The sequence below is a fragment of the Sparus aurata genome, chromosome 4, assembly GCF_900880675.1.
Source record: "Sparus aurata chromosome 4, fSpaAur1.1, whole genome shotgun sequence".
Classification (NCBI taxonomy): Eukaryota; Metazoa; Chordata; class Actinopteri; order Spariformes; family Sparidae; genus Sparus; species Sparus aurata.
The window spans coordinates 18746321-18757845 of NC_044190.1; the positions used below are offsets into that span (position 1 = coordinate 18746321).

An 11525-nucleotide genomic window follows, 5' to 3' on the forward strand; every position below is an offset into this window, starting at 1 on the left:
TGTCTTATCACGTGCCTTCCCTTGAAGGACTATTTTTTAAGGGCCAGTTAACAAATATTGCCAAGGGAACCCCCATTGTGACCTAAAGTGGCTTCTACCCATGCTTACGGTTTTTGGTTTAATTTGACCAAGTTTTAAGATATCTGGATTTCTGCCTCCACTCGACTTACAGTAGCTTTGAATTGTCCCTTGCAGTGCATGCAGCATGAATATGTTACATCTGAAATATCTGAATTTACCTTTGTTTTCACAATACATTTCACAAACCACCAAAGATGTTGCTATTTTTTTTTTTATCAATGTTAGTTTAGAGGCTTTATCAATGGCAATGTCCGGGTTTTTTCTTTGGTCCAAATTGAAATAATTCAACAATTATTGGATGAGTATTTTTGCGCAGACATTCATGGTGCCCAACAGATTAATCTGAGTGACTTTGGTGATCCTTTGCCTCAAATTTCCTCTTGTGCCACTGTGACGGGCCAATCCACTCTGTTTGTGGCTTCTTGTGTGCCTTTTGTGTCGCTGTTTAGAGGCACAGTGACAGAGGTGTGTCAGGAGAATGATCCACACCTGAATTAACTCCTCCCAATTGCTCCACCTGATATAAGAGAGCTGGATATCTCTTTTCCTCTTTCTCCATCTCTCTTGTTGGCTCCTGGCTGGCAGGGTTGAGCTTGAATGTGTTTCAAATATTACAAATATTTTGTAAATGTTTGTCATGGTACATTCTCCCTTCTCGTTGCTACCTCCTGAGCCGCGTCATGACAGCCGTCTTGAGCTTTTGAATAAAATGTGTCAACAGCCATTGGTTGGTGCGCACATGTTCCCCTCAAAAGGATTACTAATAACGTCAGTGGTCTAAAAGTTTAATATAGTGGCATCATCAGGTCAAAATGTCAATATGTCGAGTACGTTGGTTTGTGACTAAATATCTGAAGAACTCATCATCATCAATTAGCAAATGGTGCATGCTAACTAACTAAATCAAGACAGTGATCAGAGTTAACATTCAGCCCAGTCCCCAGGATATAATGTAGCAATTAATGTTTCTGCAAACCGCAGATACCTCAAAGGTTGACATCTGTACCGAACATGGCATATCATGTCTACATTTTATGGTTATTAGCTGACTTCCACATAAGGGGGTGGAGGGGAAGGATTTCTTTTTTAAGGCGAACAAGGCTGCCCAACAGCCTACTGCAGCTCGAGTCACACCAGTGGATATTTCCATCCATTTTGCTGTGACAAATGCAGATGTTTTTTAAGGAGACCTGTGGACATGTCCAGCAGATGTTGTGGCAACCAAAACCAGCTATTTGCCATGGGTAGTCGGGTACTCTTCATCCGTGATAGTGGCGACCAAAACAGGTATCTTAAGGCAAAACAAGAGTGTGCAGAGCTTGAGAACAGCGAACAGATAAACAGAAATAAACATGCATTGCAAAATAAGGAAAAGTTCAGCTTTAACTCATCTGTGGTTTTGCAGAAACACACTTGGCTAACATTTATTCTGGGTTGTAAACATTAGACCTGCTTGGCATCAGCATGTTAGTGAGCATCTTAACATGCCAACATCAGAGTACCGCTAACTACAGCCACACAGTTTAAATTTAAATGTTGTTGTTGTTGAATATTATTTTTAGCACCACAAATGAAATTCCATTAATTTCATTTGTATTGGACTGGAAGCAGAAATCTCAGAGTTGCTCAAAACCTGAGCAAACAAACTAAAAGTACAAGAATGGCTAAAGTCAGTGGAAGTGGATGCTTCTTCCAAAATTGGGTGAACAGATCCATCTAAAGTGTCATCCATCTTTTGTACATGACAGTTTTGCGATATGTATTATCAGCTCATGAGATATCTGTCCCCTAGCAAAGGCACACCCTCCTCTCACCATCACGTCTAATGAAATGGTGTTGATGCTTTACCATTTATCAGTTGCAGAGCACTTGGTCCACCATTATTGATTCGAGAAGGCCAATTGGCTGGGAGGGTGCTGTAAACTGGGCAATTTAAAACCTGCATCCTTCATTGTCACATGATGGGCGCAGAATGAGATCGTAAGAGGCCGAATGAGTGTACTGGCAATAAATAAAAGGAAGGAAATATAACCTGGCAGACGGACAGGAGCTGTCGATAAGACTCTGATGTCCTCGAAGTGATTATCGGGGCTGGGATGATTAGCAATGGTGTGAGGTACTGTAAAAGTGTAGTGCGGGGACATTTCCTCTTTGTATCCGGGCCCTGTCTTTGGTGAGACAGATGTTGTGCATGAGTAATGACACAACTATCATGTCACGTGGAGGCCGGCCTGCTCCATGTAGCGAGTAGGTAACAGGGAGTGAGTGTGAGGGCCCGGTAATATCGTAAAACAGTGTTTAAATATTTTAATTTCATTTGTCAGAGGGGCCCCTCCCTTGCACTCCATTACCCTGCCAACCATCCTTCATCAGCTGAATGAGTGCATTATTCATTAGCACTAATTATTTTCACATAACGTCTGCCCCGATATATTTAACCTCCACATTACACCCGGGATAATGGCCTTGTAAAATTGAATTGCGAGAAAGAAGTGGAGTTGGAAAGCTCATTTAAAGAACATAAGAGGGAAGAAAAAAGAGTGAGCGAGGTGCAGGAGGGGTTTTTGAAGCAGCTGGAGTGGGGGGAGTTGACAGGAAGAGTGTTAAGCACTTTGGGACATGGAGCCCCAGAAGTGACGGGACATTTGTTCCTGTCTCATTTGCATGCTAAGAGAAGAGCCCGGTGGTTCTCTGTTGGGTTGAAGAGATACCTAAATGCCCCGTGGGTTGAAGGTGCCCTCCAGCCACGGAGTTAAGATTAGCTCTCCCTGACCTGACACATAACCTCAAACCATTAATATAAAAACGCGTGACCCGGGACAGCAGGAACAGAGAGCAGACAGCCGAGGCTTTGTCTCTTTCACCCCGCTTTCCCTGACTCCAATCTCTGCTGTCTCGTCGCCTCCTCCTCTGTCTTCATCTCTGCTGGCACCTCAGTTTTCCTCCTTCCTCCACTTCTTCCTCCTCTTCCTTGTTTTGCCTTTCATTCAGCTACTTACCTGCAGAAGCCCCACTGATGATTGAAATGGGGTCAAATCGACCGACTCAGGCCCCGTATTCCCCGCTGAGACGGACAAACTTCAAAACAAACCGAGGACCAAGGAAGGCTTTATTCCTGCTTTGCTTTATTCATGAGACTGACATTCACCGGCATGCAAAATTTAGACCCAAACAGGGCTTGCTGCTCCACTTGCTTTATCTCTGCTTTCTTTGGGGCAGGAGTTGTGACCCCATGCCAATAGCTAAGCCAAACTCTCACCCACGCATAAATAAACAGAGGAGTACACATTCATACGCACGCTTGAATAAACACCTGAAATCACTCACAGGCAATAGTGAGTTAAGTTGCGAAACTTGAAAAAGTTATGCTGCCAAGAATCGCATATGTACGCGGGCTTGGGGAGTGACAGAAAAACATGTCACAGGATAACGTAATTAGGAGACAAAAAAAGGTTAGCTGTGTTTCGGTGCACTAACAAAGGCAAGTGGACTTGTTCTAGTTTCTTGAAGACGTTTCACATCTCATCCAAGAGGCCTCCAAACCGGAGGGGAGTTTCAGGCTTTAAACCCTGTGTGGGTGTGTCCTTACTTAGTTATTAAAGTCACGTGTGAACTCTCAGTTTCAGAGTCGACTTTGAAACTCTGAAACTGCAACTCCCCTGCAGTTAGTTGGAACTGAAGAAGCTTCTTAGACGGGAGGTGATAGGTGATTACTGATACATTCATTAAAACCAAAAGATTGTTATTATGATGTAGTGTAAAAAAAAAAAAAGAAACAAAAAAAAACCACAACAAACCCTCACATTTGAAAAGCTGAACTGTTTGGCATTCTGGCCTGAAAAATCAGTAAGATAATTAAAATACAATAAACTCAATTCAACTCAGTAGCATATTGCATAGTCTCTGTTTTTCCCTTTGGCATAAAAAGCAACAATACATTTTTCGCTTCCGTTCTGCTTCTCTCTCTGATTTCCTGAGTAATGTTGCAAACAGTGACCACGCTCCTCTCCGGGCTATGTGAGTGTGCGAGCGTACTGCTTTGTATGCCCGATGCCGGGTAATTGCAGTTCATTTCAACTGGGAAAAAATATTATTCTCACGCCTTTCTGTGTTACGCCCAGAAGGCAGCACTCTCTATGTGTAAAGTATCTGTCTCTCTGACATTTAGATTTGCCTTTTAAAGATGACATTTTTCAAAACTGGCATTTCTTCATGTTTTCTGGAGGCGACAAAATTATTCTTTTACATCCCAGTCAGAGTGTTCATATAAGTGTGTGATTCATCCAATATCAAGTTGTTTTTGTTTTCCTTGGTTATGTTGATGTTGTTGATGTTTCATGATGCACTGAAAGTGTTACCATTGTCTGATGCTGATATCTGATAGCTGAACCTGTCTGAGCATCGTCTTTACTCACCTTGCCTTAAGAATCCATGCTTGTATTTAATGTATGCTTCAATTTTGCATTTAATGTTGAAATCACAGGTAAGTTGGTGCATAAGTTACCATTTCCTCGCTGTGCTGGTGGTGGCTGAGTCTGGGAAAGCGTACGGCTGATCTGCAACAAAAAAAAACAAAAAAACACAGAGTGCACATTTGTCACAAGCGTGATTTATACATGGCACGAACAGCCTACACGGCAACAGCTTGATAGGTTTGGATGGCAATTGACGGTTTATTTGGGTGTCTGATAGAGGATTGATGGTGTACTGAACGCACAGCTCTCGGGTCGACACGCTCATCTTTGAACGACTCCTTTGAATTACTGGAGATTTCCAATTACTGACACTCTGGTGCTGTGCAATGAACCTTTATCCATTCAGCAAATGAGCATGCTATCCCTAAATAATTTCCTCAACAAAGATGGTGCTACACATTATGAAATATTCAGAACTCAATTTTCCTGCTCTATCAGACTTTGGAAAGATTCATAATTACATGATAATCCAGAATGTAATTCATTTTCGGGGTACTTTGGGAGTCTGAATTTTCTTTGCGGGGAAACGTTAAATATGTTGGTGAAATGGGATAAAGCGGCTTTGTGGGCATTTGGGGTTTGTTTTTAGGGGATTATGTATGACAGTCTTGTTTGAGCATTATTTTTCACAAGGCTGATATCTTCAGGGTCATTCAAAAAGTCAGGACTAATGAAATACTGTAGCTAGACAGCTGAAAGACTGGAAAGACTTACAGACAATAATACAGGATATATACGGGCAGAGAGACAAGATTTAAAACAGCGATAAAAGAAAACACAGAGCTATTTAGACACATACGTTTTCTTCATAAGTGGCTGTAATCTTCTGAGAATGGCAGGTTTATGTTAAAAAACTAACAGCGCCCCATTACAGTGTAATTTCAGATATAGCATAATAATATAAAGTAATAGGACAGTATCAAAAACAAAGAGGTGTAGACTGGCAGTTTATGGTTCGCTGGCCAGAAATGTGGGGTTAAAGTTCAGTTAATGTTCAGTACACATCTACGCTCAGAACAGGCATGTGTCACGTATATTGCCATTAAAAAGGTAAACAGAATGGGTCGAGACAGAAGACCATTCGACCAACATGGTCGCTGCCCATCTGTGTGAGCATACAGTGGTCCACAAATGAGGATAAGTATATTATCTGCACATTAATTTACATTGAATTGTGCGCCATAAAGAGTCACATTCCCCGTGTAGCTGCTGCCATGTAGAAGTTTATAATGTATAATACAATTCAGACAGCACTATCTCACCATAAGATATTTAAGAAAGTGGGCCATAAAAAAAATCCCTTAGCCACTGGCTTTAAAACCAATAAAGTTAAATGGAGCCGCTGACATTTTTAGTATTGCATTATTGTAAAGTCAGCCCTCCGACTGCACGTGTGTGTGTGCAGCCGAAGAGGTAGAGAGTGTCAAAACAGCTGTCAGTCACCGCGACAGAACGCTCGGCGGGATGACGTTAACGGCGCTCTTGTTAAAATGCGAAGCCCGAGTGATAACAGTGCTGAGCTTAAAGGCCAAAGCTGTCACAGCAGAGGAGAACACGAGGCAGAGCGGAACAGTGAGGTGGAGAGGAATGAGGGAGGCTGCTGGAGTTCACAGATACAGAACACCAAACTGACTGCACAGGTGAGCCATGTTGAATCTACAACTCGGATTCCAAATAAGGTGGGGAAAATGGTCCGGAACATTGCACAGGTCAACAAGTTAATTAACAGGTGACAGTACCATGATTGAGTGGGATAGGTCGAGATTCACCACTTTTGCACAAAGGATGTTAGCACATGGGCTCAGGAACACTTTGTAAAACTGTTGTCGATAAACACAGCTCGTTTGCAAATAATTGCATTCTGTTTTTGTTTTTTTTTATGTTTTACACAGTGTCCCAACTTTTTGGGGAATCAGGGTTGTTATCAATCTATCTATCTATAAAAAGGAACACTCCACATCACTGAGCATTCCTCAAATCCAAGATTAAGAGATATAAAAGTACAGTGTAGCACAGCTGTAAATCTGTGAGTGAGTCTGCAAGAGAGAGACCACTTAGTTAAGTCAACAAACCAATTACAACTCTCAATGAGTTACAAGCTTCGGAGTTTGAGGTTTGAGAAACGGCGCAAACAAACAGTAGCACATATGGTGCAGGGGAGACTCTGAAGTAGGCTGGAAGACGGTTTGGAGTCGACAGCCCGGTCACCTTAGTCTGCACACAAAAAACAACACTTTCATTTAAAGATTTCATTTAAAGAGGTCATATTATGCTTGTTGGGTTTTTGCCTTTCCTTTATTGTGTTATGTAGCATATTTGTGCAAGTAAAAGATCTGCAAAGTGAAAAAGGCCAAAGTCCATGCCAAAGGGAGTTACTCTCTTGCGCAAAAAACACTGCTCCTGCACTGTCTGAAATGCCGGGTTTGGAGCATGAAAGGGTACAACTGTACTGCAGCAATGGTTACCAGCTGTACTGGAATTATTTTTGATCACACTACCTTGCTCGGCATGAACCTCTGCCTCTGACTGGTTGCATCCTGCCCATTAAGTAATACACATATGCGACTCTCGCCATAGATTGAACTGAAGGTGAGATTTCTCACTCTTTAGCTAAAACACAGTGTGAAAAGGGGTGTTGCTGCAATTAAACATATGAGGTAAATAATGTTTTTTTTTTAATTAAAGTATGTAAACTTATTCCACTAAGACCCCAAATAAAAGTATGAAATTTAGCATGACATGACCTCTTTAATACATAAATGTAAGTCTGATTACAAGCACAGGTAATAAAACAATTCCTCCGACGAAGTTCTGTGGAAAACAGATGCTGTCGGAATGTGAGGTGACATAATACAAAGAGCGAGAAATCCAAAGTAGGGATGACGTTCATGTTGGTGGATTGATCAAACAAATACAGACTTTCACCAAGGAGACCGGTGTACGTGTCCTGTGTGAACCCAAAAGTCAACATTTACCCTTTTCAACTTACGTCACATACGTCAAGTTATCTTTCCCTGAACCTAAACAAACAGTCTGTTGGATAAACCTAACCAAACTGAGACTGTTACATGTCTTTTTGTTACTGGGATGGCAAGGGTCACCTCGCTATGGATCTCCTGCCCACAGAAGTTAATATGAGGTATTGTAGTATCACCTGCATGCAAATGAGACTTTGGCATAAGCATTGCTCACAATTTGAAAATCTAAAGCCATATTATATATTATTTTGCAGATTCATGACAGCAGGTCGGAGTTTGATTAGCCCAAAATTAAGCTTTAGAGGTGCGGAAAGCAAAAAGAACTGCTAATTGCTGATAGCTGCTGTTATCTAACTAGCTCAGTTATCCTATTAGCTTACTCTGCCTGAGCTTTACTACTGGACCATCACCTCTTGATAGTGCACAATGTGGGGACAGGATGTGCCAGGGCTAGTGGGTTAGCATGCTAACTTCAGATGATAGTTCTACAAAACGTTACATCGGTGTTTTTAACCATTACGTCAACACTGTTGTTTCACAAATTCACATTTCAGTAGTTACTGAATGTTTTGATCTAAAATTCTTACATATTGTTTTAAAGTGAGCAGACTAAACGCCATGTCACACCGCACATGATCACTGACATATTGACCCATCCACACGAGAATCAAGGTGGTAATTACTCCGTTGTAGCTCTGTTTATGGTCTGTCTATAAACTCCTGAGAGAAATATTTGGCTTTCATTCGCTAAATGTTCCATGATGTGCGAAGCTGATTTGAACCTATCAACATAGATTCAAGGTTGTGACTGCTGCAGAATCAAACAAATCTAAAATCTGAACTGGAGGGGTGAAAACTTATGCAAACTATTTTTCATATTTGCCACTGGATAGGTTTACACTTTAACATAAAAAGGTATTTGTTGTACATCAGTGTAAAATTTGTTTTTATCTGTCTGTGAGTAGATGTGGTGAAATTCATCCAAGTACACCTCAGTCTGTTGTTAACATTACTCACTTCCCTCTGAAAAAATACATTTTTGTCAGCATAATCACCCTGATGTCCCTCATTTTCTCAACACCATTTTGTGATGAATTCCCATCTGCAAAGTATTTCCGAATACTTTGCCCAAGGAGGTGTAATTTAAATAATATCAGTCACCGTGCTGCTGCCAGAATAAGAATTATGTCTGCACTAATATCTCATCTGACAGGCAGCAGAGGAAAGACTTTCCTCCTGAATAACAAAAATGCAATAATTCACCCGGCGTTATTATCAACCTAATTATAATGGGAAATATAGTTGAGTGCCTTTTCCTGCTTGATTTCAGAACAAATTAGCAAAATGATCAGTTATGTTAATCTTGTTCAGGATGGTTGACTATCATTCATTTAAAGACCACAACAGAGATGTTTAATGGGTGTGAATCACCAGAGGAACTGGGTAAAATGAGGCCACAAACTAAAACACACACTCAACAATTCCTCCTCCCTGGACTCATTTAAAGGTCACATGAACCACATAAATATTAAACATTCATATCAAATTTACCATAGTCTGCAAACTAACCACACACCAAGAGTCATCCCATTTTGCAGACATATTTTCATAATTATATCACTATAACAAATTTAATGAGAGCAATCAGCACTGAACATTTTTGCCTCCAAGGAAGCAGAGGTCCCAGTCAGTCACAGAGGTACTTCTTGGTCATTCTCTATTAATTTGCACAGTGTGTTCTCCGAGTGTCAGGGTCTCGGCAGTGTCGTTCCCCAATGACTCCTACCTCCTAGCCCGCTGCACGAGGGGGGCCCTAATTAGACTCTCATGTGTATTTAATGGACTCGCTGCCTTTGGTCCTGTGAGAGAGCGCCTGATGCTACAACCTCTGTACGAAAGGTCCCTCCACACAAGGGAGTCACTTTGGGGAGGAACTCGGTGTGTAACGTGTGTGTGATTGTGTAGGTGTGTTGTGTGACTGGGTCTGTGTGTGCGCTCAACAGGGCCCAAACCTGAAACCAAACTGAAGCAGTCCAGTGTTTTGTGTCATTCTTCCGGCTCTGTCCTTTCTTTGGGGTCCAGGTGGTCTGTGAAGTACACACACACACAAAAACACACCTTTCATTGTAATCTTACCCTCTTTCTTCTCTCTTTTTGTTTTGTTGTCACTGGCTTTTCCTCGTTACTTTATGTATAAAAAATATTTTACCTTGCAATATTTTTTTGGTTTCTTCCGGACTTATTAAAACCAATATGTAGGACGTTATTCAAGTGGTAATACTTTCCTTTGCCACAAACTCGGCTTTCACATTTGATGAAGATGACAAAATACCATAATACCATCACATAATACATTGTTATTACACAAAATAAAGAAATGTGTGATGTTGTTTAGTTAAATGGGCTGTGGGTGAACAAATATATTACCAAAAAGTCATTCAGAAAGACAGACATGTACAGTCTGCCATTCTAAATTGTGATGTCACTTGTGTCCAGGGTGAGTCAAACACCCTTGAGACCTGTTATGAACAGACGTTTTAAAACACAGAAATTCCTTTAAAATCATGTGTTTGAAGGAAGACCAGAGTCAAAACAAACAAACAAAATATTGGGTTGCACGTTAAAGGTTCAGCTCACCCCAAATTATGAAGACATATTTTCTGTCTTTGCCTTAAAAAAAACTGGGTGAATAGTTTCATTGTGCTGCTCATAGAGCATTGAGAAGTTACATCTGAATTAAAAAACAACATGTCTTTAAAGAATGTGCGTCCTCTTTATACTTTATACTAGAAAACGTGCTGTCAACAAATTTTATACAATTTCTTCAGCAAAGTGAAAAAAAAAAAAGCTGCTCACAGTGAGTAGGGCGCTGTTGTTGCTGAATATTTGCAATGATTTTATAAAACCGACAGACAGACCAGAAATCAGGAGAGAAAGAGACAGGCACACAACAAACGTGCAAGAGTACAATTGAACTGGGGATGTTGCAGTTATATGTATTCATTTAAACACTCTGCCACAGGACACCTTTTCATATATTTATATATTTGCTTTTAAGACCACAAACAAGTTTTACTGTTTGTGTATTACATTTCTGTGCTGCCTTATTATGTAGTTTTTGTTTGTTTGTTACGTCCTGCACTTTTCCTCACTGATTTGCATTGTACAACAACTTGTAAGTCTGGTTCTGAGAAGTGCTCCATGAATCAAGTTATACTTACTTACAAATTACCTGCAATTCACATCCATGTGTTGTGGAAAGGCAGAAATCTGAAACACACACAAAGTACATCTCAAAATATGCACAGATACAACCGAAACTGACTAACTCAAGTATTGTTAGAGCGAAATTATGTGAGAAAAAAGACGTGTGAAGTGAATCTTTGAACAAAATGCACTGATAAATCCGCTCATGAATCTTCCACACACAAAACACAGAAACACTGTGCAACACCGCCACAGTTTGGATTCTGCACACGGCCGAGTGGCTGCTTAACTCTCACCCATTTGAAGGTTTTCACTTTCAGACGCGGCCTCTTTTAATGAGGACAGACATCTGGACTGATCTAACAATACAGGGCTGTGATGAATGTGACCCCTGTGGTAAACCCTTGCCCCCAACCCCACCAGGACACATAAAGCAGTAGCACAGCCCCTGTTAAAGGGCTGCACAGGAACATAAATTGGTGCGGGCGCTTCTTAACTGTCCAATTTGCATGGCCCCTACACAAAGAGGCTAACGATGTTTTACAAGACAAACATGCACGAATGCGTCCACAGAAACATCCGTGCAGGTAGAAGAAAGGTTGTACATGTTTGTGTTTTGGTGGGAAGTACACGGTCTTCTTTTGTGAATACATGAATAAAATTCAAGTTTGTGACTGATGTGACTTTTTAGTGGGACTAAACCTTGAAACTATAAACTCAAATTATGGGGAGAAAAAACAACTGATCAGATACAAAAGATTAAGTCTTTGAAAGAAAAGATTTT

The 11525-nt window shown here is 40.8% G+C and overlaps 1 long non-coding RNA gene across 1 annotated transcript; it reads right to left on the reverse strand.

The window, feature by feature from the left end:
- Window positions 1-2549: 2549 nt before the first annotated feature.
- LOC115580827 (uncharacterized) lies at window positions 2550-10807 on the reverse strand. The gene is made up of 3 exons (XR_003983933.1): window positions 10756-10807; window positions 9547-9621; window positions 2550-4637 (listed from the first exon to the last, which is right to left on the reverse strand). It is a non-coding gene; the product is annotated as an uncharacterized LOC115580827 (long non-coding RNA).
- Between the last annotated feature and the right edge of the window lie 718 nt (window positions 10808-11525).